The 27,067-nt window shown below is 45.0% G+C and overlaps 1 protein-coding gene across 3 annotated transcripts in view; it reads left to right on the top strand.

Annotated features, from left to right (window-relative positions):
• Positions 1-860: 860 nt before the first annotated feature.
• Positions 861-27,067, top strand: part of LOC140476825 (anion exchange protein 2-like) — a 261,146-nt gene continuing 234,939 nt past the window's right edge. For 2 of the 3 annotated variants that reach the window (XM_072569633.1, XM_072569628.1), the window contains exon 1: positions 861-986. The gene's annotated coding sequence lies outside the window, so the exon portion shown is untranslated. Of the gene's footprint in view, positions 987-5,165; positions 5,278-27,067 lie in introns of all 3 variants that reach the window. The other variant, XM_072569629.1, reaches the window with a different exon arrangement.

Genomic DNA, 27,067 nt, shown 5'->3' with positions numbered 1-27,067 from the left:
GGCACAACATTAGCCACCCTCCAATCCTCAGGAACCGACCCCGATTCTATTGAACTCTGGAAAATAATCACCAGCGCATCCACGATTTCCCGAGCCACCTCCTTCAGTACCCTGGGATGCAGGCCATCAGGTCCCGGAGACTTATCAACCTTCAGACCTAACAGTCTCTCCAACACCAAATCCTGGCAAATATAAATTCCCTTAAGTTCAGGTCCTTCAGCCACTGTTACCTCAGGGAGATTGTCTGGAGGAAGAACACCTCATCGTCCACCTCAGAACACTTCAACCCCAGGGCATCAATGTGGATTTCACCAGTTTCCTCATTTCCCCTTCCCCCACCTCACCCCAGCTCCAACCTTCCAGCTCAGCACAGTTCCCATGACCTGTCCTACCTGCCTATCTCCCTTCCCACCTATCCACTCCACCCTCCTCTCTGGCCTACCACCTCATTCCCCACCCCATTCACCTATTGTACTCTATGCTACTTTCTCCCCACCCTCCTCTCATTTATCTCTCCACCCTGTAGGCTCCCTGCCTCTATTCCTGATGAAGGGCTTTTGCCCGAAACGTTGATTTGCCTGCTCCTCAGATGCTGCCTGACCTGCTGTGCTTTTCCAGCACCACTCTAATCTAGACTCTGGTCTCCAGCATCGACAGTCCTTGTTTTTACCAGGCAGGACATTGGAGTTGATGCAATGTTCCAGACGCTATATAAATGCAGCATGTGATTGTGTGTCTCCTGCAGCAGCTGGAGGCTGTTGGTTTGGGTGGGTCTGACCATCACGCACATGCTCACTGCCCCGTCATCAGCTACCGTCACATGACCCCCGTCCCCCGCGCCCCGACCATTCGCCCCCACCCCCCACCCACCAGCGCCTGTTCCGTGCACGGCGACGGCGCGCCTGTGAGCGCGCACGTACAGCGAGAGGTGGGGACGTAGCGCGGGAGCGACTGGAGATCGGAGAAAGAGTTCAGGAGGGAGAGAGGTACCGACCCCCGGGGGGGGGGGGAAGGAATGAGGGGGTGATGTGGATCCTGGGGGGGGGGGGGATGTGGATCCTGGGGGGGGATGTGGATCCTGGGGGGGGATGTGGATCCTGGGGGTGTGTGTGGGGGTGGGGGGATGTGGATCCTGGGGGGGGGGGGGGGGGGGGGAATGTGGATCCTGGGGGGGGATGTGGATCCTGGGGGTGTTGGGGGGGGTGTGGATGAGGGGGTCATGTGGATCCTGGGGGTGTTGGGGGGGGGGGGGTGAGGGGGTAATGTGGATCCTGGGGGTGTTGGGGGGGGGGGGTGAGGGGGTAATGTGGATCCTGGGGGTGGGGGAGGGGGTGAGGGGGTAATGTGGATCCTGGGGGTGGGGGAGGGGGTGAGGGGGTAATGTGGATCCTGGGGGGGGGGGGGGCAGCTGAGGGGATAATGTGGCTCCTGGGGGTGGGGGGGGGGGGGGGGGGGGGATGAGGAGGTAATGTGGATCCTGGGGTTGGGGGGTGTAACATGGCCCCTGAGAGATGTTGGATGGTGTGTTGCTGGGGTGAGGGGTGACAGTGATGCTCCCAGGAGTGAGGGACGAGCCTGGGAGGGGCAAGGATCTGGGGGGTGGGATAGGAGACTGAATCTGGGGGTGGGGTGGGGAGGGTAGGGTAGGGTAGGGATATCCTGTGAACTGTGCCGTGTTAACGGAGATCATGGGTGAGAGGTTTCCTGGTGAGCTGGGGGTGGGGTGGCGGGGGGGAATGCCTGGCATGACATGACACTGGTGTGTGATGCCAGTGTACCTGGTCTGGCTGTGACTGCTGTTTATTGTCTTGTCAGGATATACTAGAGTGCTTTCCAATTGTTAATTACTCTGTGTACTGCAATCAGTGTTACATTAGAGGTAAATGTGACAACCCGCCAAGTCCTGGGCATGAAACTCACAAGAAGGAGCCAGTATTTCCTGTCTGTCTGATTCTCTGTTTGACACCGTGGTGGTGGGTATACAGAGTAGGTCAGGTAAATCCAGCACATCCAGAATCAGTTTGTACCTGATTGGTGGTGTTACTAAATCAGACTGGCTCTCAGTTAAAGAACAACTGATTACTGATATTGGCGTACAATGTCACTGAGTTTACAACACAAACAGTTGATATAATTAATCTGGACCTGTTTATATTCCACACATTCCTCCTCCTGCACTCGTCATCTTATTGTCAGCGTATCCTTTTATGCTATTTTTTGCTTGTACTTGTCTAACTTTCTCTTAACTGAATCAGGATTCTTCGACCGATTTATAAATCAGTGTTCCCACTATCTTTCAAACAGGGCCTGCGTATTTGATATTAGTTCTCTGGCCTAATGTTTGTTTACTTATAACTTCTTAAGAAAAGGATTAATTTTTATTGACAAGATATCGCGACTTAACTGCCAAAAGCTCTGTAGCAAAACTTGTAGACGACGCAAAGTTAGGTGAAAAGCCAAGTTATGGGAGGGATAAAATTAATTCACAGAGAGATTGAAAAATTAAGTGTCAAGCATAAACTTGGCAAATGGAGTATGATGAGGGAAAATATGAAGTGCTTCATTTTGCAAGGGAGTACAGAAGAACAATTATTTAAATGGTGAAAAACTGCAGAAAGCTAGAACACAAAGGGACTTGAGGTAACTATGTATAAAACTCACAGGAGCAGCAGGTAATCAGAATGACTAATCAAATGTTGGCTCAATTTTTGAGGGGGTTGAAGTTTAAGAGTAGGCAAGTCTTATTGCAGCTGTACAAAGTGGTGGGAAAACCGCATCTGGAGTATTGTGAAAAGAATTAGCGCTTTATTTAAGAAAACAAATTATTTAATTGGAGGCAGTTCAGACAAAGTTCATGAGAATGATCCCTGGAAGACATGGATTGTTTTATGACTAAAGATTAAACAGGTTGGGATTCTACTCGTTGCCATTTAGATGGATGAGAGGTGATCTCATTGAAACATAAGGGTTCTTAAGGGGCTTGTCAGTGATTTGCTATAAGAATGATTTCCTACATGGGAGTGTCTGGGACCAAAGGGCATATCTTCAAATGAAGAGAAGGCAGTTTAAGACTGAGATGAGGAATGTTTCTTCTGAGGGTTAAGAGTCTTTGGAACTGCTTACCGCAGAGAGTTGTGGGAACACAGTCCTTGTGTATACAGAGGAACCTCGATTATCCAAATACCAATTATCTGAATATCAGATTATCTGAAGGAAATCTCAAGGTCCCGATAGAAACATACACCAAAGACGTGTTTACAACACTGATCGTGTCTTTTGTTTACAGTGATTAAAAGTGAACTTGGCTTACTGAAATGCTGCCGAGCCCAGGCTCCGTCTCCAAATGACTGACCTTCCGCCCTCTCTCTCTCTCTTTCTCTGTCTCCCTCCCCACACACTTTCCCTGGAGTTCTTTGCAGGCATGTATCCTAAACCCCCCTTCCCCAGATAATCTCTCCAAAGTTGTCCTGTATAGGGCAAAGGTGGAACCTGTCAAAAGTTGCTGTAAAAAGGGGTGTGTATGCGCGCGTGCTATGTGGAGACTCATCCCTCAAAAGGCGGCAACAGCAGTGTTGTTGTTAGTGTCCAGTGCGGCTGACCCGGAGAGGATCGTGTTGGACGTGGTGGTGGTGGGGGGGGCTCGCTCATGGTGTGCTGTTGCCTAGTTTCCTGAATGGGGAAGCGGATGTAACAGAAAACTCCGAGCCCCAAAGGAAAGGCATTGAATCAATTAACCGAATAATCAATTAACTGGACGAAATAGTGTCCACCCATCTCGTTCGGATAATCAAGATTCCTCTGTATTTAAGGCTGAGATAGATTCTTCATCAGTTGTGGAATCTAGTGTTATGGGGAAAATGTAGGAAAGTGGATGTGAGGGATGTCAGATCAATCATGAACTTACTGAAATGGTTCCGTCATTAACAAAAAGTGACTATTTATAGTAACTAATTTAACTTTAACAGAGAAAAGAAAGAATTTCTAATCTACAGAGCAACTTAAACTAGAAGTAAGAAGTAAAGTTGCAATAGTCCCAGAGAACTGTATACAGCTGGTGGTGATTTAATCTGATGGTCACCACATCTCAGCATGCGAAGTGAGAGGTAGAGAAGGCAGGACCTTCATGATAGCCTCAGCCAGTGAGGGAATTGAACCCACGCTGTTGGTGTCACTCTGCATCACAAACTGCCCACACAGCTTAAACTATACCCCATCACAAACCCAAATTGCATGCACAGTCATTCATGATTCAGAAAGACAGAAGGGGAAAAAAAAAGATGTGGCACTTGATTTTTAAGTTGCAAAACTCTCCTAGTACAGTATTTTAACAGTGTTTTGCAGTCCAACTTCCAAAAAGAAAATTATGTCTGTTATACACAATAATAGTCTGTCTTGTCACTGGGACTCTATTGCTATAAAGTATTCAACAGGCAATCATTGCCAATTAGAAGTTTGAGCCTGAGGCTACAGTAGAAGGTATTGATAAAATGTCGCTCAGAGGGAGGTTTGAATGAGTCTGTTTAAAGCAGGAGAACTACAGAAAGATGGGGGAGGGAATTCCAGAGTTTAGGACCTGGGAAGTAGAAGGTGCATCCACCGAGACTGAGCTGATGTGAGAAAGAAACATACAGGAAAAGGCTGGACAACGAACCCCTCACCCCTCCCGTATGGGTTGGGCGGTGGGGGCAGAACTGAAGGTTCATCCAAAAGTTGAGTATAAATTCTGCGAGTGTGCATGACTTTGATAAATCCTTCCCCTCTCTCCCAATCTCCACATTCTGATAAAGTTGGCTCCCTTAGTTATGGTTTTTTAGACTAATTACGCTTCCAAAGAGCTGCTCGTTGATGGTTATCTGGGGAGAATCAGGGCAGCAGACTTTGCCTTGACTGCACTGATTAGGAATGGCACCTGGCTGACTCCAAAAGGTGCTGAGACCAATTGTAACATCACTCCCTCAAAATTGTAACTGGTACCTGATCGAGTAAGCACAAAGTAAAGGTCAAAGCTACCCTTTGGGTCTGTAATTTTGAGAGTTAACCTGGAAATCCAGCCCAAGTGTAACTCCAAAACACAGTGTGTGAGAGAGTGATTGTGAAGGTGCCCTGCACAGAATGCTGCTCGATTTATTTAAACACAGTCATTTGTGTTCCGAATTTGTCCTCAGGATGAAGAGAACCTTGACCTCTTCGCTGTTGACACAGACATGGCTCACTTGTCCTAAACAGTTCCAGACAAGCTCAGTAATTTTATATTGTTGTCTGTGATCTTTGAGGTAGGTTGAAAATTACATGAAGATACAAATATACAATTTAGTTGTCTGTGTTTTTGCTGGCTATTTGCTATGTGTTACTTTCTCAAGTCCAGACATGTCTGCATTGTTGCTCACAGCTGGCAAAACCCAGTAGTTGTCATGTGAAGTTTTGTACAATGTCCAGTTGAATTGTGACCAATGATACTTAATGCTCCACATCTCATAGTGTAAAATATATGATGTAAGACTGGAGCTTTTCATTTCATCATGGGATATGGGTGTCATTAGCTTTAATTGTCCTTCCTTAATTACCTTTGAGAATGGGTGGTGTAATGTTGCCCGCTGATGTCATTACTAAACAGGGCAGATCCCAGAATGAAACCAGACTTGATAGATCGTATGTTTAAATATTGTAATTGGTTCACATGGTGGTTAGTCACAAGAAACTGCAGATGCTCTTCAACAAGAGAACACAAGTTTATTATGCAAAAAGTAGAGAAACTAACAAAACTGAGATGTATTTTTATGATTCTTTTTGAGTCTGATGGTGTGAACCTCTCACAATCCTGATGGCTTAATTTTTCTCAGTTCAAAACACTTGAATATTTGCACCCAATCACTTCTGGCTATCTGCCATAAACTCAACATTATAAACATTTTATTAAGAGCAAAATACCACAGAAGCTGGAGATCTGAACTAAAAACAGAAAGTGCTGGGGAGACTCAGCAGCTTTAGCAGCATCTGTGAAAAGAGAAACACGGTTAATGTTTGGAGTCTAATGTGACCATGCATCAGAACTTAGGTTCTTTCCACAGATACTGCCAGACCTGCAGAGTTTCTCGAGCACTTTCTGTTCAGTATAAGCAATTTATTCATGGATGTGACAGGGTTTCTGCCAGACAGTTGGCTGAAGCATTCTGACAAATGATGATGTTGGGGTCAATGTCCAAGTGATTTTCATTACTTTTTTAAAAAAAAGACCTTCACCAGATTAATTAAAATCCAAGTACTTCTATTTTAAATTCTGGTTGCCCTCTTTGGGAAGGATGATATTAAACTGGAAAGGATGCATAAAAGGTTTACAAGGATGTTACTGAGACTGGAAAGTATGACTTATAGGCTGTGACATTTTTCCCAGGAGCACAGAAGGCTGAGGGGTGACTTTATAAAATTATGAGGGGCATGGATAAGGTGAATAGCTATGGTCTTTTCCCCAGTGTAGGGGAATCCAAATTATGGGGCATAGGTTTCAGGTGAGGGGAGATTTTAAAGGGCCCTGAAGAGCAGCGTTTCACACAGTGGTACGTGTATGGAATGAGTTGTCAGGGCAAATGGTAGAAGTGAGTACAATTATGACATTTAAAAGGCATTTGGGCAAGTATGTGGATAGAAAAGTTTGAAGGGATATCAGCCAAATGCAGGCAAGTGGGACAAGTTTGGTTTGGGAACCGTGATTGGCATGGATGAGTTGGGCTGAAGGGCCTCTTCCTGTACTGTATGACTCTAAATCCAAACATGTGCAAGTTAGGTGAATTGTCGATACTACATTGCCGTATTGTGAGTATACTAAATAAGTTAACTATGGTAAATGCAGGATAATGGGGATAAGATGGGATGCTTTTTGGAGGCTTGGTGCAGACTCAGTGGGCAGAATGACCTCTATTGCACTGTAGAGATTTTATTCCAAAATATATAAATGCTATTCCATGGCATTGGTGAGATTTGATCTTAATAAAAATCAGGAATAAAAAAAATTAGCCTAATAATCACAGAACCGTTAATTGTTGTTAAAAGCCCATCTGGTTTAATGCCTCTTGGGGAGAAAATCTGCCGCCTTTGCCTGTTCGGGCCTATGTGTGGCTCCAGACCCAGAGCCATGTGTTTGACTCTTAACTGCCCTCTATGAAACTAGGGACAGACAACACAATAAAGAAGAACTCCAGATGTTGAAAATCTGCAACAAACAAAACATTGCTGGAGAAACTCCATAGTTCTGGAAGCATCTACGCAGAGAAAGCAGAGTTAATATTTTGAGTCCAGTAAACCTCCTTCAGAACAGAAATGCTAGCCTGGTGAGTGACTTGGAGGGGAACTTGTATTCCCATGTATTTGCTGCTCTTATCCTTCTGGATGGTCTAGTTTGCAGGATCAGATGGTGCTGTTGAAGGAGCCTTGGCAAGTTGCTGAAGTGCATCTTACAGGTACTACATCTTGCTGCCTCTTGCATTGATGCTCAGGGGAGGGAGCGTTTAAGATGATAAGGCGCTAATCCAGTAGGCTACTTTGTCATGGTTAATATCAAACGGTTTGAGTGTTGTTGGAGTTATACTAATCCACTCCCAGAATGTTTATCATGGGAGGATTCAGCAATGGAGAGATGGTTAGACTCCTTGTTAAAGTGGGTCATTATGTTTTTTTGCCGGTTTCTCAACCCAAGTTTGAATCTAGAATTGGGGTCCTGCTGCATATGGGCATGGTCTTCATTTACTGAAGACGTGTGAGTGGCACTGAATAAGTTTGTTCAAAAAGAGTTTTATTCAGGAAGTTCTTAGTTGAAAATATCTGGGAAGGTTTAGGATGACAGTTGCATGCTGCAAGCACATGAATAAGATTAAAGGAGAACTCTGCCCTTCGTTGTCAGTCCAGGGAGATATCTGCAATATTAGTGAGTGAACCTTCTGCTGTCTTGTCCTGGGTCTGTTGTACCCCTCCTCTTTGTTACCTCTGCTGCCTTTCAGTCTCCTTGAAAGCACCAATTATTTTCCCATTCTTTCATTTGTCTGCTCTCCCCTCTGATAATGCTCAGGTTTGCTATGTTGGCAAAGGGATAAGAGGTGCCACGAGCTGAAAATGTGTTGCTGGAAAAGCGCAGCAGGTCAGGCAGCATCCAAGGAGAAGGAGAATCGACGTTTCGGGCATAAGCCCTTCTTCAGGGCTTATGCCCGAAACATCGATTCTCCTGCTCCTTGGATGCTGCCTGACCTGCTGCGCTTTTCCAGCAACACATTTTCAGCTCTGATCTCCAGCATCTGCAGTCCTCACTTTCTCCCCGATAAGAGGTGCCATCACAGGCCAGGCTACTGTTTGAGTGTTTACCTGATCTGCCTTCTACCCAGCCAGAAGGTACTTTTCCTTTAAAGGTGGTTGTGGAGTTGAGCTATCTGTGGAAACATTAAGGTGTTAAATATTTTCTCTATCTATTTCCTTGACTCTTACTGAGTTGAAGCTGTGATGAGTTGAGCCATGATCGTATAAAATGTTGGAGCAGGTTCAAGGGCCTGAGTATCTTTCCCAAGGTGTGGTGCCTAACTCTATCTCCAGAAACTCAGATTTCTCTGAGGAGGAACTGAGCAGTATCTATTTTCAGGTGAGTGAGTGGGAGCAGATTGTTCTGGGCCTGGGGAATGTGAATTGCACTCTCCAGGTGGTTGGCAGTGATTGATCTGTGATTAAAGTGATAGTTACTGTCTGGCTTGAATTAGTTTCTTCCTGGTCAACACTTTCATCAGTTTCAGGAATCCTTCCCCAGGGGAAACTAGTATTTTACATTCCTTGGACGTGAAAATTATAGGTTTAGAAAACATTCGAAAAATGTCATCACTTTGAATTTTGCAGCCAGCTTCACATAAGGAGCTGTTCCTTCAGCTTTAGATTCACTCAGAATTTCTATCTGATCTTGAAAAGTGTGGATCACAATGTCACAACATGTAAAGAGGCAATTTGACTCATTGAGTGCACATATGCTCTTTGGAAGATTGATTAATCCCATTCCACTGCTGTTTCCCTTAGACCTTTGATTTTGTTTCCTTCAAATGTGTGCCCAATTCTCTTTGCAAGTTAAAAGATATCCATAGATCATAAGAGGTTTGGTAGAAGGCTAAAAAGTGGAACCTCAAAGGTAGTAATCTCTGGTTTACACCTGGTGCTGTGTTCTAATGAAATTAGGAATTAAAAAGATAGGGTAGATAAATCAATCGCTGAAGAGATGATGCCGTATGCAAGGATTCACAGCTTTGGATCATTAGGATCTCTTATGAGGCAAGATTTCACCTGAACGGGAAAGGGACCAATAGCCTGTTGGGGAGATTTGCTCGTTGTACTTCGGGAACCTTTAAACTAATAGAGAGGGGTTGTGGGGGGAATTCTGTAGTAACAGTAAAACTAGAAAGACAGATGAGGATGGTTTTGAATCAGAAAAGAGCAACTTAATTAGAAGAGGCAGACAAGAGCAAGTCAGAGAGGGAGGAAACTCTGAAGAATTAAGCTGCATTTATTTTAGTGTAAGGGGTCTTACCGCTAAAGCTGATGAACTCAGAGCATGTCATCGAGTCACAGAGACCTACAGCACCGAGACAGGCTCTTTAGCCCAAACTGGTCCATGCTGACCAAAATGTCCATCCACGCTAACCCCATTTTCCTGTATTTGGCCCATATCCTTCTAATCCTTTCCTATTCATGTATTTGTCCAAATGCCTTTTAAATATTGTTAATGTACCCACCTCAACCACTTCCTCTGGCAGCTCATTTCAAATATGTACCACCCACTGTGTTTAAAAAAAACCTTGCCCCTCAGGTTCCCTTTTATTCTTTCCCCTCTAACCTTAAACTGATGAATGGCTTTTGCCCAAAACGTTGATTTTCCTGCTCCTCGGATGCTGCCTGACCTGCTGTGCTTTTCCAGTACCACTCTCTAATCTTGATTCTAATTTGTAGTCCTCACTTTTGCCTTAAACTGATGCCCTCTAGCACTTGATTCCCCAACCCTGGGAAAAAAAACTGAGTGCATTCACTCTGTCCATGTCTCTCATGATCTTTATACACCTCTATAAAATCCCCCCCTCAGTCTCCTGCGCTGTAAAGAAAAAGTCCTCGCTTGTCTAACCTCTCCCTATAACTCAGACTGTTGAGTCCAGGCAACAACTTTGTAAATCTTTTCTGCACTCTTTCCAGTTTAATAACATCCTTCCTATAGCAAGGTGACCAAAACTGAACACAATACTCCAAGTGAGGCCTCACCAACGTTCTGGACAACTGCAACATAACTTCCCAACTTCTATACTCCATACCCTGACTGATGAAGGTTAGTGTGCCAAAAGCCTTCTTCACTGCCCTGTCTATCTGTGACTCCACTTTCAGTGAACTGTGAACCTGAACTCCCAAGATCCTTTTGTTCCATTACACTCCGTAAGGCTCTAGCAATCTCTGTGAAAATCCTACCTTTATTGGACTTCCCAAAATGCAAGACCTCACACTTATCTATATTAAACTATATTATTGTGGGAGTGTGGGCCTGGAATGTCATTTCTATCATAGAAACTTGGCTGAGGGAAGGACAGAACTGGCTTTTAGATCCTGTAGAAAGGGAAGCAAAAGTGGAAGGAGAGTGACATTGTTGATTAACTGGGACTACCATTGTATTAAAGGCTAGGATAGTGAGGCATTTGTTAAATGTATTCAAGAAAACTTCCTTTATCAGTACGTAAATGTACCTACCAGAGAAGGAACAAAACTTGACTTTCTCTTGGCAAATAAGGCAGGGCAAGTGACTGAAGTATTAGTTGGGGAACACTTTGGGACTAATTGTCGTAATTCTGTTAGTTTTAAAACAGTTATGGACAAGGATAAGCCTTCCATAAAAAATAAAGTTCTTAATTGGAGTTAGGTAAATTTTAAATGGTATGAGACAAGAACTTTCAAAAGTTGATTGGAGTGGACTGTTTGCAGGTAAAGGGACGACTGATAAGTGGGAGGCTTTCAAAAGTGAGATGACGAGAGTTCAGAGTCATTATTTCCAATTAGAGTGAAGGGTAAGGCTGGTAGGATTAGAAAACAATGGATGAACATAGATATTGAGGTTCTAGTCAAAATAAAGAATCATAGACATAGCCAATTGGGATCAAATGAATCTCTCTTGAACAATATGAAGAGTGTAAGGACATTCTTCAGAGGGAGATCAGGAAGGCAAAGAGGGAATATGAGAGAGTCTTGGCAGATATGGTTAAGCATAATCCAAAGAGATTCTAATTCTACAAGTACATTAAGAGCAACTAGAGAGAGAGAATAGCGCCCCTTAAAGATCAACAAAGAAGAAATGGAGGTTAGAGATCTCTGGGAAATAAATATTGATGTTTTGAAAACAGTTCACAAATCAATAAAGGAAGTGCTGGAGGCCTTAGAAAATATAGAGGTGGATAAATGGATGTAGGTTTGTTCGCTGAGCTGGAAGGTTCATTTCCAGACGTTTTGTTACCTTACTAGGTAACATCTTCAGTGGGCCTCAGGTGAAGCAGTGCTGAAAATTCCTGCTTTAGAGGTTTGGGTTTCTTTGGCTGGTGATGTTATTTCCTGTGGTGAAGTCACTTCCTGTTCCTTTTCTCAGGGGGTGGTAGATGGGGTCTAACTCGATAGAGTTCCGGTTTGTTGATAGAGTTCTGGTTGGAATGCAATGCTTCTAGGAATTCTTGTGCGTGTCTTTGTTCAGCTTGACCTAGGATGGATGTGTTGTCCCAGTCAAAGTGGTGTCCTTCCTCATCTGTATGTAAGGAAACTCGTGAGAGAGGGTCTTGTCTTTTTGTGACTAGTTGATGGTCATGTATCCTGGTGGCTGGTTTTCTGCCTGTTTGTCCAATGTAGTGTTTGCTACAGGCAGAAAACCAGCCACCAGGATAAATGAACTCCAATTAGCCATCTGCTCCTCATCTTCACCATGGACATCCAGTCCCTGTTCTCCCATTGACCCAACCGGTACCCCTCCACCGACACCTCAGTGGTGGGAAAGATGCTGGAGTCTATTATAAAGGATGAAATTACGACACATCTGGATAGTAGTAACAGGATAGGTCAGAGTCAGCATGGATTTATGAAGGGGAAATCATGCTTGACTAATCTTCTGGAATTTTTTGAGGATGTAACTCTAAAGATGGACGAGGGAGATCCAGTAGATGCAGTGTACCTGGACTTTCAGAAAGCTTTTAATAAAGTCCCACACAGGAGGTTAGTGAGCAAAATTAGGGCACATGGTATTGGGGGCAAAGTACTAACTTGGATTGAAAATTGGTTGGCTGATAGGAAACAAAGAGTAATGATAAACTGCTCCATTTCGGAATGGCAGGCAGTGACCAGTGGGGTACCGCAGGGATCAGTGCTGGGACCGCAGCTTTTTACAATATATATTAATGATATAGAAGATGGTATTAGTAATAACATTAGCAAATTTTCTGATGACACAAAGCTGGGTGGCAGGGTGAAATGTGAGGAGGATGTTAGGAGATTACAGGGTGACCTGGACAAGTTAGGTGAGTGGTCAGATGCATGGCAGATGCAGTTTAATGTGGATAAATGTATGGTTATCCACTTTGGTGGCAAGAACAGGAAGGCAGATTACTACCTAAATGGAATCAATTTAGGTAAAGGGGCAGTACAAAGAGATCTGGGTGTTTTTGTACACCAGTCAATGAAGGTAAGCATGCAGGTACAGCAGGGAGTGAAGAAGGCTAATAGCATGCTGGCCTTCATAACAAGAGGGATTGAGTATAGAAGCAAAGAGGTTCTTCTGCAGCTGTACAGGCCCTGGTGAGACCACACCGGGAATATTTTGTGCAGTTCTGGTCTCCAAATTTGAGGAAAGACATTCTGGCTATTGAGGGAGTGCAGTGTAGGTTCACAAGGTCAGTTCCTGGGATGGCGGGACTACTTTACGCTGAAAGACTGGAGCGACTGGGCTTGTATACCCTTGAGTTTAGAAGACTGAGAGGGGATCTGACTGAGATGTATAAGATTATTAAAGGATTGGACACTCTGGAGGCAGGAAACATGTTTCCACTGATGGGTGAGTGCCGAACCAGAGGACACAGCTTAAAAATACAGGGTAGATCACATAGGACAGAAATGAGGAGAAACTTCTTCACCCAGAGAGTGGTGGCTGTGTGAAATGCTCTGCCCCAGAGGGCAGTGGAGGCCCAGTCTCTGGATTCATTTAAGAAAGAGTTGGATAGAGCTCTCAAGGATAGTGGAATCAAGGGTTATGGAGATAAGGCAGGAACAGGATACTGATTAAGGATGATCAGCCATGATCATATTGAATGTTGGTGCAGGCTCAAAGGGCAGAATGGCCTAGTCCTGCACCTATTGTCTATTGACACACTTAGTAATTTGGCTGAACTGGTCCTCACCTGCAACAACCACTCCTTCAAATCCTCCCACTTCCTTCAGACCAAAGGGGTAGCCATGGGCACCCGCATGGGCCCCAGCTATGTCTGCGTCTTTGGGTACATGGAACAGTCCATCTTCCACAGCTACATTGGCACCATTCTCTATCTTTTCATTTGTGACATCGATGACTGTATCGGTGCCACCTCGTACTCCCATGGTTCATCAACTTCATGAACATCTTCCACCTTGGCCTCTAGTTCACCTGGACCATCTCAGACACCTCCGTTCCCTTCCTGGACCTCTCCATCTCCATTTCTGGTGACCGACTCAACACAGACATCTACTTCAAACTCACCGACTCCTACCCCCCCCGCCAACTCGGCATATTCCCTAACCACTGCAAGAAGTGTAGAACCTGTGCCCATACCTCTGTCTTCACCTCCATCCAAGGCCCCAAAGGATCCTTCCACATCCAAATGAGATTTTCCTGCACATCCAAAACACCTCATCTACTGTGTCTGTTGCTCTTGATGTGGTCTCCTCTATATTGGGCAGACAGGACTTTCCAACTCGCAGAACGTTTCAGGGAATATCTCTGGAACACACGCACCAAACAAGCCCCATCACTGTGTAGCCAAACACTTCAACTTCAACCCCCCCCTCCTGCTCTGCCAAGGACATGCAAGTCCAGGGTCACCTCCACCACAAAATCCTGGCCACGTGGCGCCTGGAGGAGGAAAGCCTTATCTTCTGTATTGGGACCCTCCAACCACATGGCCTCAACATGGATTTCACCAGTTTCCTCATCTCTCCTCCTCCCACCTCATCCCAGATCCAACCCTCTAACTTGACACCGCCCTCTTGACCTGTCCCATCTTCCTTCCCACATATCTGCTCCACCGTCCCCTCTGACCTGTCATCATCAACCCCCACTTGCATCTACCTATCGTCTTCCCAGCTACCTTCCCCCTCCCATTCCTTCCTTAGTCTGCTTTCTTCACCTCCGCTCACCACCCCCCCTCCCCACGCACACTTTCCTGATGAAGGCCTTATCCCTGAAGCTGATTTTCCTGCTCCTCAGATGCTGCCTGACCGGCTGTGCTTTTCCAGTGCCACACTTTTCAACTCTGATCTCCAGTATCTGCAGTCCTCACCTTCTCCTACACTGACTTCTGTAAAGGTTCTGCATGGTAGACTAATTAATGAAGTTACATCACATGGGATTCAGGGTGAGCTTGCCACTTAGATACAAAATTGACCTTTCAGTAGGAGAGGTGGTGGTGGAGGGTGGTTTCTCTGACTGGAGGCCTGTGACCAACAGTGTGCCATAAAGATCGGTGCTGGGTCCACTGCTTTTTGTCATTTATTTAAATGATTTGGATGCGAATTTAAGAGAGATGGTTAGTAAGTTTGTGGATGGTGGTATAGTTGACACTAAAAAAGGTTATCTATGATTACAAAGAGATGTTGATCAATCGGATCAATCTGCTGGGGAGTGGCAAACGGAGTTTAATTTAGATAAATGAGAGGTATTGTGTTTTGATAAGACACACCAGGCCATGATGTATACAGTTTATAGTAGGGTACTGGGTAGTGTTGTAGAACAGGGATACTTAAGAGTTCAGGTACATAATTCTTTGAAAATTGCTTCACAGGTAAACAGGATGGTTAAGAAGGCTTGTCTTCATTGCTCGGGTGTCTGCGTACAGGACCTGGGAGATTATGTTGAGGTACAGGACATTGGTGAAGTGTCTTCTGGAGTACTGGGTACAGTTCTGATCACCTTGTTATCAGAAGGATATTATTAAATTGAAGAGGGTTCAGGAAAGTTTGACCAGGATGTTGCTGGGACTGGCAGGTTTGAGTTATAAGGAGAGGCTGGATAGGCTGGGACCTTTTGAACTGGAGTATAATTGGTTGAGAGGTGACCTTATAGGGGTTCATATAATCATGAGGGGCACAGATAAGGTGAATAGCAGAGGTCTTTCCTTAGGGTGGGGGAGTTCAAAACTGGGGGGCATAGTTTTAAAGTGAGAGGCGAAAGTTCTAAAAAAGATGTAAAGGACAACATTTTTACACAGGATGTTTCATGTGTGGAATGAACTGTCAGAGGAAGTGGTAGTTGCAGGTACAGTTATAACATTTAAAATACATCTGAATAAATACATGAATAGGAAAGGTGGCTAAACACAGGCACGTTTTAGTTTGAGTACAGGGTCTGTTTCCATGCTAGGAGAAAGTGAGGACTGCAGATGCTGGAGATCGGAGCTTAAAACGTGTTGCTGGATTCTCCTGTTCCTTTGATGTTGCCTGACCTGCTGCGCTTTTCCAGCAACACATTTTTAAGCTCTGTTTCTATGCTGTATGACTGTGATTCTATGACTTTGACTATCAGCAAGCCACATTTGGAGCACTGTGTACAGTTCTGGGCTCTTAAAAGGAGTGTGGTGTAGATTCATGAGAATGTTATCAGGGCTTGGAGTTGTTTGTTTTAGAGGAGAGCCTATATAAACTATTCCCTCAGTGTGAAAGGTTAAGGAGAGATACGATTGCTGTTTTCAGGATATTGAAAGGAATTAATCGGGTGGTTAGAGAGAAATGTTTGCTACTGGTTATGAGTATGTTGTGTAGCCTTTAAATCATAACCACACCTTTCAGGGGGATAAGTTGAGAGATTTATTTGTGTAAAGGGTTGGAAAACTGGAATTTTCTTTCACAAGAAGCAGTGGATGCTATCTTAATTAATTTGAAGGCCAACACTTGTAGGCATTGGTCCACACCCAGCACTTAGTTAGTTCAAACCTCCTGGCTGCTGTCCCACATTTTATCTTCAGTAAACGCGATATCCTATAACATTGTGCTGCCTCTGTCTTCACTTGCACCAAGCTGTTGTTCCCTGATCACCCTTGTGCTCGCTGACCTACTTTGATTTCAGACAAACAACTCATTGATCTTAAAATTGTCATCCTTGGTTTCAAATTCCTTCATTACCACACTCCTCCCTATTTCTGTAATCTCCTCCAGCTTTCTCTGTCATAAAAATAGGTGGGATTGCAAGCGGTAAGGGTGAAACAGGAGTCTGCAGAAGGATATAAACAAGTTAAGTGAGTCGGCAGAATCTTGGCAGATGGAATAAAATATGGGGAAATATGAGGTTATGCACTTTGGCAGGAAGAAGAGAGGAGCTGAATATTATTTAAGTGAAGACTGCAGAAAGCTATGCAACAGAGGGATCCAAATTCAGCATCCAAATTCAGTGGGTAATAGGGAAAGCAAGTGGAATGTTAACCTTTAACTCCGAGGGAATGGAGTATAACAGTAGAGAAGTTTTGTGAAGTCTACACAAGGCACCAGCCTGATCACAACTGGCATATTGTGGAGTTTTGGGTCCCATAAATAGGAAAAATACAGTGGCATTGGAGCAGTCTAGAGAATGTTAGCCAAGTTCACACCAGCTATGGTAAGACTGACTTATGAGGAGAGATTGTTTGGGTTTGTTCTTGGAATTTTGAAGAATGAAAGGTGACCTTATTGAAACATATAACACTCTTAAGGCACTTGATATGATGGATGCAGAGAGATTGTTTCACCTTGTGGGAAAGTCCAGACCAGAGGGCATAATCTCAGCGTAAAGATTCACACATTTAAGACACAGAAATTGAGGAATTTCATCTGAGGGTAGCAAAACTGTGGAATTTTTTTTACCACAGAAGGTTTTAGAGGCTGAATCATCAAGTACAGAGGAACCTCGATTATCCAAACAAGATGCAGTATTTCTTTCAGATAATTGATTATTCAGTTAATTGAGTCAATGCCTCTCCTCTGGGGCTTGGAGTTTGCTGAAGTTTCCTTTTCCCTCACTCTCTGCCTTCCTTCCTCCATCTCTCTGTCTCAGGGTTTGTTTCTGAGCAGACACACACTTGTGTGTAAGGGAGCTGCAGCATCGCTGAAACCTCCCGCGACCTGCTCCCCTGACCCCCACCCCCACCCACCCAATCGTCTCAGTGGGATTTATAAAGTGAGCACTTGCTAAGTCTGCACCCCATTCAGGAGACTCGGCAGCAGCACACCGTGCGCGAGCCCCTGCCCCCCGTGCCCCACTCCAACCCGCCAACACAGTCCAACCCTGCCCCCTCTCCACCCTCCCAACCCCTTACCTGTCCAACCCTGCCCCCACCTGCCCCGCTACCCCGTCCAACCCCACCCCAGTCTGCTCCAGCCCAATCCTGTCCAAACCCCCCTCCCTCCCCCTGCCCTCCCCTCCCCAACCCCAACTCTGTCCACCCCCCCCCCTCCCACTTCCTGGCTGCCGGACTGGACACAAACAGTAAGACTGCTGATGCCTTTGAGGAATTAGTCTCCAAATAGCGCACGTACACAAGCAGCCACACACATACAACTTTTTACTGCAACTTCTTGACAAGTTCCACTTTTGGTCTCAGGATAATGCTGGCGCAATTATCTGAGGAAGGGGTGTACAGGGTACACTCTTGTGTAGAACTTCAGGGGAGAGAGAGAGAGTCATAGAGAGGTACAGCATGGAAACAGACCCTTCGATCCAACCTGTCCATGTTGACCAGATATCCCAACCCAATCTAGTCCCATATACCAGCACCCGGCCCATATCCTTCCAAGCCCTTCCTATTCATATACCCATCCAAATGCCTCTTAAATGTTGCAATTGTACCAGTCTCCACCACATCCTCTGGCAGCTCATTCCATACATGTACCTCCACCTGTGTGAAAAAGGTTCCCCTTAGGTCCCTTTTCTACCTTCCTCCTTCACTCTAAACCTATGTCCTCTAGTTCTGGACTCCCCCACATTCGGGGCGGCTTTCCACTGCCCCACAACACCACCTCCCTTCCACCGTGCGAAGCCCTGCCTCACACACCCTTGCACTGGCCTGCACCACCTCCACCACATGCCTACCCACCACCCTCCCCTCAAAGTGAGGGGCACCGCCCTGCCCTACCTGGCCCATCCCACCCCCACACCCACTCACCGTGCAGCCCATGTTGATGTGATATGATTGCACTCACTGAGTATGGGCGGTCAGTCCTTTGGAGACTGTGCCTGAGCTCCCATTGATGTCCAGGACTGTTCTTAGCAGCATTTCAGTAAGCCGAGTTCACCTTTAATCACTGTAAACAAAAGGTACTGTCAGTGTTGGAAACACCTCTTTGATGTAATGTTTCTATTGGGACCTTGAGATCTTCTTTGGATAATCTGAAATTTGGATAAGTGATATTTGGATAATCAAGGTTCCTTCGTGGGTGGCATGGTGGCACAGTGGTTAGCACTGCTGCCTCACAGCGCCAGAGACCCGGGTTCATTTCCTGCCTCAGGCGACTGATTGTGTGGAGTTTGCACGTCCTCCCCGTGACTGCGTGGGTTTCCTCCGGGTGCTCCGGTTTCCTCCCACAGTCCAAAGATGTGCAGGTCAGGTGAATTGGCCATGCTAAATTGTCCGTAGTGTTAGGTAAGGGATAAATGTAGGGGTATGGGTGGGTTGCGCTACGGCGGGTCGGTGTGGATTTGTTGGACCGAAGGGCCTGTTTCCACACTGTAAGTAATCTAATCTAATCTAATCTAATCTTCAAAGATGAGATACACCCGATCTTTAATCAGTAAGGGAATCAAGGATTATAGAAGAAAGGCAGGAAAGTAGGAGCTGAGGATTGTCACATCAGCCATGATCTCATTGAATGGCGCAGAAGACTTGATGGGCTGAATGACCTCCTTCTGCCCCTCTATCTTATGGTCTCTATGCTTCTCCAGTTCTAGCCTGTTATGCAATCCCAATTATAACTGCTTCACCAGCAGCAGCTGTATCTTCAGTTAGATGTGCCCCAGATATTCTCTAATTCCCTCCTTCTCTCTCCAACTCACCTTGGTCCTTTGAAACACACAAAGGCTTCCACCTCTTCCAGCAAATATTTAGCTTTGTGGTGTACAGTGTCGTATCTATGCTCCTGTGAAGCACCATGAGACATTTCATTCTGATAAAGGTATTATATAAAGCTTGATCATGGGGTTGTACACAGAGTAAAGCTCCTTCGACACTGTCCCTTTGACGTAAGAAGAGTTGTTGAACCTCCTGTCGAGATTGTGACATAAGTCATTAAAAGCTGTCATTTCCTCCCGTGTTGTTTGTGGGTATTCTGGTCAGTGAGCAATCCGCTATTGACATATTTTAAAATAACTCATTCTTGCATCAAAACTGTAATTTCTCCGGATGTTTCCATCCGCTGAGGTAGTCTCAATTTGGCTTCAGTCAGTTTTTCAGTGGTTAAGCCAAGATTAGATTGTGCTATTTTTGATCATTCTTTTCCCCATTTCTCTCTTCTCTGATGGCTCAGAGCTCTGCTTGAGTTGGATCCCATGAATACTGACAAGCTCGACTCTGAAAATGGGTTGTCTAATCAGTTTGCAGATTGGTGCATCGGCTATTGTTCTCTCCACAATCTCCTTTAAAGCCTCTTCTGAGATCTCTGTGCTGTTCTAATTCTGATCTCTTATCCCTCCCCTGAATTAATACTGCACTCATTCACAGCCCTGTCTTTAGGTCATGCAGCCCTAGATTCTGCAAATCTGTTCTTCTTTCTTCTCATTGAAGACGCTCCTTAAAACCAATTACATTGACTGAGCCTTTGGGTCGCCTGTCTGAATGTCTCCTGCTGTGGGTCAGTGTCAAACTTTGTTAATAGGGGATAGTAACAGGAGCATGCCATTCAGCCTGTCCAGTCTATCCCACCATTCAGTGCAGTTGTGGCTGACTGAACATTAAATGTCTCTTACTCACCACAACCCTTAAGTCATAATTAGTAATTAGAAATGTATCAATTTCTACCTTAAACATACTAGTCTGAGCTTCCACAGCCCTCTGTGGTGGAGAAATCCAAAGGTTCACAACCTTCTGAGTTTGAAAGAACTTCATCTCGGACCTTGAATGGATTTTAAAATTTTCCCTCATCCCTGTTTCTAGACTCCCCAACCAGGGGAAATATCTTACCTTCACTCATCCTGTCCATCCCTTTAAATGTTTTATAGGTTTCTGTTGGAGAAATTACCTAATTGAACAGCGATCACACACGTGTGGATTGGGTGAAATTGACAAGCTGTTTATTACAAGCAATATCGCTGGAAGAGAAATTGACTAGGCTGACGGAGAACTGACAGTCTGTACAGGTACTCTGATTACTAAACTTGGTGATCTTGGACTAAACCTCACTCTCTGCCACTGGATCCTCTGTGGCTTGTGGGTCAGAAAACTATCAGTGAAGATTGGGGACAATATTTCCTCCTCACTAACAATCAATACTGGAGCCCCTGGGATGCGTACTCAGCCCCCTACTGTACTCACTGTATATACCCAATGACTGCGTGCCAAATACCAGACTAATGCCATTTACAAGTTCACTGATGACACCACCATAGTCAAATCTCAGATGGCGACGAAACAGACTACAGATGGGAGGTGGAAGACCTGGAAAAATGGTGCACTGAGAACCTAGCTCTCAATGCCAGCAAATCCGAGGAACTCATTCCTGACTTTCAGCGGGATGTTACTCATGCCCCCCAACACATTGACAGCACAGATATGGAATGAGTGGAGGTTGTCAAGCTCCTGGGAGTGGTCATCCACAACAAGCTTTCTTGGACTCTTCATGTGGATGCACTGGTTACAAAGGCCTAACAACATCTCCTCTTCCTCAGGCAGCTGAGGAACTTTGGCATGACGGCAAATACCCTTGCCAACTTTTATAGGTGCGCCATCGAGAGCATTCTGTCTGGATGTATCACTACTTGGTATGGCAACTGTACCATTCAAGATCAGAGGTGATTGCAGAGAGTGGTGAACTCAGCCTGTACAATCACAAAGGTCAACCTCCAATCTATAGGATTCATCTACCAGGCCTGCTGACGAGGAAAGGCCACCAGCATTCTCAAAAATCCATCCCACCCTGGCAATGTTTTTCTACATTAGGCAACATCCGAGGAGCAGGAAAATTGACGTTTTGGGCAAAAGCCCTTCATCAGGAAACTGCTCCTCGGATGCTGCCTGACCTGCTGTGCTTTTCCAGCTCCACTCTAATCTTGACTCTGATCTCCAGCATCTGCAGTCCTCACTTTCACCCAATGTTTTTCTACAGCCTGTATCATTGGGGAGAAGGTACCGAAGCCTGAATACACTCACCAGCCGGTTTCAAAACAGTTTCTATCCTACAGTTGTTAGAATACTGAGAGGACTCTCAAACTCTTAGCATTCGCCTGTCCCTGTGTTTTTGTTTTTGCCGCTGTTTACCTATTACTTACTATCTATACTACTTAACTCTGTGATCTGTCTGTATTGCTCGCAAGACAAAGCTTTTCACTGTGCCTCGGTACACGTGGCAATTAATTCAACTCCGGTAGATCAAGGGTTCTCTTCCTTGAGCAGTGGGAACAGGCAGTTTTGTAGGGGTGCAGTAATGTGTGAATTACAGTACAGTCTAAAGTAAAACACAATCAACCGTCCGGTAACAGCAATCCGTCCGTGACTGAGTCAGCAGATTCCGATCCTCTGTGAGAGTAGGTCCTAATGTCTCTCACCCTAGCCTCAATGGGTTTCCATTGTGGTTAATCCACAAGCGATGTACCTTGGTGCATTTCAGTCTGAGCACCCTTTGTGAAATTCCAGTATGTGTGAGGAGCGAGGCTGCCCTTAGGGCTTCGGGAGCAGTTGTGCTTACAGAGTGGGAGGAAGACTATTGTTAGGCTGTCTTGGGAGGTATATTACCCGTCTTGAAGTGGTTTGAGTCATCTCCTGTTGCCTGGTGTCTTAGTTAGCTTGTTTGGTCAAGACTGAAGCACTCTGGGTAGTTTCTGTTGTGGCTTAGGCAGACATGTGGCCATGCTGTGGGTGGACAGGGAAGCAGATTTTCTCCCACTGTTACAATAAAGACATCTGTTATTCTTTGAACCTCTAAACATTACAGGTTTCAATTGTCCAATCTGTCTTAAGAGGACAGTCCCACAATCCTAGGAACAAGTCTGATGAACCTTCACCGAAAACGAAATTGCTGGAGAAACTCAGCAGTATCTGTGAAGATAGGAGTTAACATTTCGGGTCCAGTGACCCTTCTCCCTTTGATGCACAATCTCTTAGCCAGTAATATCTTTTCTGAGATGAGACCAAAAGTGTGCACAGTATTCTAGATGTGGTCTGTTCCGGAGAATTCACCATCGTCTGAGTAAAGACATTTCTCTTTATCATAGTCCTAAATGATGAGCCCCTTACCTGGAGACTGTGCCTCCTCAGTGTGTGTCAGAATCAGGTCACCTCTCCTTTAAACTCCAGAGAATATAGGCCCAGTTTACTCAGCCTCTCATAGGACAACCCTCTCCTTCTCAGCACAAATGTAGCAAACCTTCACTATACGGCCCCCGAAGCAGGTAAATGCCTCCTTAAATATGGTAACCAAAATTCCTCTCAATATTGCAGACACAGTCTCACAGAATGTGTGCAAAATTATGGTAAGAGTCGTCCCTTTGTGCCTGTGTCAGCCCAAATAGGGCAGGAATCCCCATGTACCTTGGGAATTTTACTTGGTGCCAATGCATAAATCGTTTAGTCTGATGAGAGAATTTTCCCAGTTTGCTTGTGAAATTTTCTTTCTGAAGCTCTAGGATTCTAGTCAAGGACCGGAGCCACTCAGTTACCATGTCAAGTACTTACCAGAAGTGTCAACCTTGGCTAATTTTTCCCTTTCCACAATGAGGACAGTGATATCCTGGTTATTGTTTTTGTGGGCTGAAATCACCTTCTACAGACTGGGAAGAGAAGATGAGTCTTTGGTAATGGCTTTTATTTAACGTTGGCCCTTGTGTTCTGAATGGACTGAGACCTCTGGGAACTGGAATCGGGTCGCTATTTGCTGAATTGGCTAAAAGATAGTGGTTAGGCTGAAAGCTGAATTGAAAAAACTGATGGTTTGTTGGCTTCAATTTGATGTTTAGAATGCGAAGGGGGAGGAAGTGATGTTTTGAGTTATTATAGGATCACTATGGTGTAGAAAAAGGCCCTTCAGCCCAACAAGTCCACACTGACCCTCCGAAGAGTATTCCACCCAAACCCTACCCTATTACTCTACATTTACCCCTGACGGACGAACGCACCTAACCTACACATCCCTGAACACTATGGGCAGTTTAGCATGGCCAATTCACCTAACCTACACATCCCTGAACACTATGGGCAGTTTAGCATGGCCAATTCACCTAACCTACACATCCCTGAACACTATGGGCAGTTTAGCATGGCCAATTCACCTAACCTACACATCCCTGAACACTATGGGCAGTTTAGCATGGCCAATTCACCTAACCTCCACATCATTTGGATTGTGGGAGGAAACTGGAACACCCAGAGGAAACCCACGCAGACATGGGCAGAATGTGCAAACTCCACACAGGCAGTCATCCGAGGCTGGAATCGAACCTGGGTCACTAGCACTGTGAGGCAGCTAACCACTGAGCCACTGTGTCGCCCAGTTATGTGCAATCTTGGTCAGACTCCACCATTCTACCTCAGAGAGGGTAGATTGTCCTTGAAGAGAGGGCAGTGCAGATCCATCATAATAAGAATGGGACTGAAGGAGTTTAATTGCAATGAAAGATTTTACAGTTTGCCCTTACATTTGTAAGATTAATGAGTGATGTAATTCAGATGTTTAAAGTGATAAGATTCTATGGGTGGGACCCAGGGAGATAGTGAGGAAAGAGATCGATCTGAGATGGGTACAGCTGAAAACAGAATGAGTCAAACAGTCAGGGACAAGGTAGGACTAATAAACTGCATTTATTTCAATGCAAGGGGCCTAACAGGGAAGGCAGATGAACTCAGGGCATGATTAGGAACATGAGACTGGGATATCAGAGCAATTACAGAAACATGGCTCAGGGATGGGCAGGACTGGCAACTTAATGTTCCAGGATACAAATGCTATAGGAAGGATAGAAAGGGAGGCAAGAGAGGAGGGGAAGTGGCATTTTTGATATATGATAGCATTACAGCTGTGCTGAGGGAGAATATTCCCGGAAATACATCCAGGGAAGTTATTTGGGTGGAACTGAGAAATAAGAAAGGGGTGATCACCTTATTGGGATTGTATTATAGACCCCCTAATAGTCAGAGGGAAATTGAGAAACAAACTTGTAAGGAGATCTCAGCTATCTGTAAGAATAATAGGGTGGTTATGGTAGGGGATTTTAACTTTCCAACCATCGACTGGGACTGCCATAGTCTTAAAGGTTTAGATGGAGAGGAATTTCTTAAGCGTGTACAAGACAATTTTCTGATTCAGTATGTGGATGTACCTACTAGAGAAGGTGCGAAGCTTGACCCACTATTGGGAAATAAGGCAGGGTAGGTGACTGAGGAGCCAGTGGGGGAGCACTTTGGGGCCAGCGACCATAATTCTATTTGTTTTAAAATAGTGATGGAAAAGGATAGACCAGATCTAAAAGTTGAAGTTCTAAATTGGAGAAAGGCCAATTTATAAGGTATTAGGCAAAGAACTTTTGAAAGCTAATTGGAGGCAGATGTTCGCAGGTAAAGGGACGGAAAATGGGAAGCCTTCAGAAATGAGATAACAAGAATCCAGAGAAAGTATATTCCTGCCAGGATGAAAGAGAAGGCTGGTAGGTATAGCGAATGCTGGATGACTAAAGAAATTGAGGGTTTGGTTAAGAAAAAGATGGAAGCATATGTCAGGTATAGACAGGATAGATCGAGTGAATCCTTAGAGTATAAAGGAAGTAGAAGTATACTTAAGGAGGAAATCAGGAGGGCAAAACGGGGACATGAGATAGCTTTGGCAAATAGAATTAAGGAGAATCCAAAGGATTTTTACAAATATATTAAGGACAAAAGGGTAACTAGGGAGAGAATAGGACCTTCCTGATGAAGGGCTTTTGCCCGAAACGTCGATTTCGCTGCTCGTTGGATGCTGCCTGAACTGCTGTGCTCTTCCAGCACCACTAATCCAGTATTTGGTTTTCAGCATCTGCAGTCATTGTTTTTACCCCTCAAAATCAGCAAGGTGGCCTTTGTGTAGAGCCACAGAAAATGGGGGAAATACTAAATGAATATTTTGCATCAGTATTTACTGTGGAAAAGGATATGGACGATATAGACTGTAGGGAAATAGATAGTGACATCTTGCAAAATGTCCAGATTACAGAGGAGGAAGTGCTGGATATCTTGAAATGGGTAAAGGTGGATAAATCCCCAGGACCTGATCAGGTGTACCCTAGAACTCTGTGGGAAGCTAGAGAAGTGATTGCTGGGCCTCTTGCTGAGTGAGATATTTGTATCTTTGATGGTCACAGGTGAGGTGCCGGAAGACTGGAGGTTGGTTAACGTGGTGCCACTATTTAAGAAAGGCGGTAAAGACAAGCCAGGGAACTATAGACGGGTGAGCCTGATCTCGGTGGTGGGCAAGTTGTTGGAGGGAATCCTGAGGGACAGGATGTACATTTATTTGGAAAGGCAAGGACTGATTCGGGATAGTCAACATGGCTTTGTGCATGGGAAATCATGTCTCACAAACTTGACTGAGTTTTTTGAGGAAGTAACAAAGAAGATTGTGGGCAGAGCAGTCGATGTGATCTATATGGACTTCAATAAGGTGTTCGACAAGGTTCCCCATGGGAGACTGATTAGCAAGGTTAGATCTCATGGAATACAGGAGAACTAGCCATTTGGATACAGAACTGGCTCAAAGATAGAAGACAGAGGGTGGTGGTGGAGGGTTGTTTTTCAGACTGGAGGCCTGTGACCAGTGGAGTGGCACAAGGATCGGTGCTGGGCCCTCTACTTTTTGTCATTTACATAAATTATTTGGATGCGAGCATAAGAGATACAGTTAGTAAGTTTGCAGATGACACCAAAATTGGAAGTGAAATGGACAGCAAAGAGGGTTACCTCAGATTACAACAGGATCTGGACCAGATGGGCCAATAGGCTGAGAAGTGGCAGATGGAGTTTAATTCAGATAAATGCAAGGTGCTGCATTTTGGGAAAGCAAATCTTAGCAGGACTTATACACATAATGGTAAGGTCCTAGGGAGTGTTGCTGAACAAAGAGACCTTGGAGTGCAGGTTCATAACTCCTTGAAAGTGGAGTTGCAGGTAGATAGGATAGTGAAGAAGGCGTTGGGTATGCTTTCCTTTATTGGTCAGAGTATTGAGTACAGGAGTTGGGAGGTCATGTTGCGGCTGTACAGGACATTGGTTAGGCCACTGTTGGAATATTGAGTACAATTCTGGTCTCCTTCCTATCGGAAAGATGTTGTGAAACTTGAAAGGGTTCAGAAAAGATTTACAAGGATGTTGCCAGGGTTGGAGGATCTGAGATACAGGGAGAGGCTGAACAAGCTGGGGCTGTTTTCCCTGAGGCTGAGGGGTGACCTTATAGAGGTTTACAAAATTGAGGGGCATGGATAGGGTAAATAGACAAAGTATTTTCCATGGGGTCGAGGAGTCCAGAACTAAAGGGCATAGGTTTAGGGTGAGAGGGGAAAGATATAAAAGAGACCTAAGGGGTAACTTTTTCACGCAGAGGGTGGTACGTGTATGGAATGAGCTGCTAGAGGATGTGGTGGAGGCTGGTACAATTA

Source organism: Chiloscyllium punctatum, chromosome 5, assembly GCF_047496795.1.
Source record: "Chiloscyllium punctatum isolate Juve2018m chromosome 5, sChiPun1.3, whole genome shotgun sequence".
Classification (NCBI taxonomy): Eukaryota; Metazoa; Chordata; class Chondrichthyes; order Orectolobiformes; family Hemiscylliidae; genus Chiloscyllium; species Chiloscyllium punctatum.
Note: the sequence above shows the minus strand (reverse complement) of the source record. Positions and strands in the feature narration are given on the sequence as shown.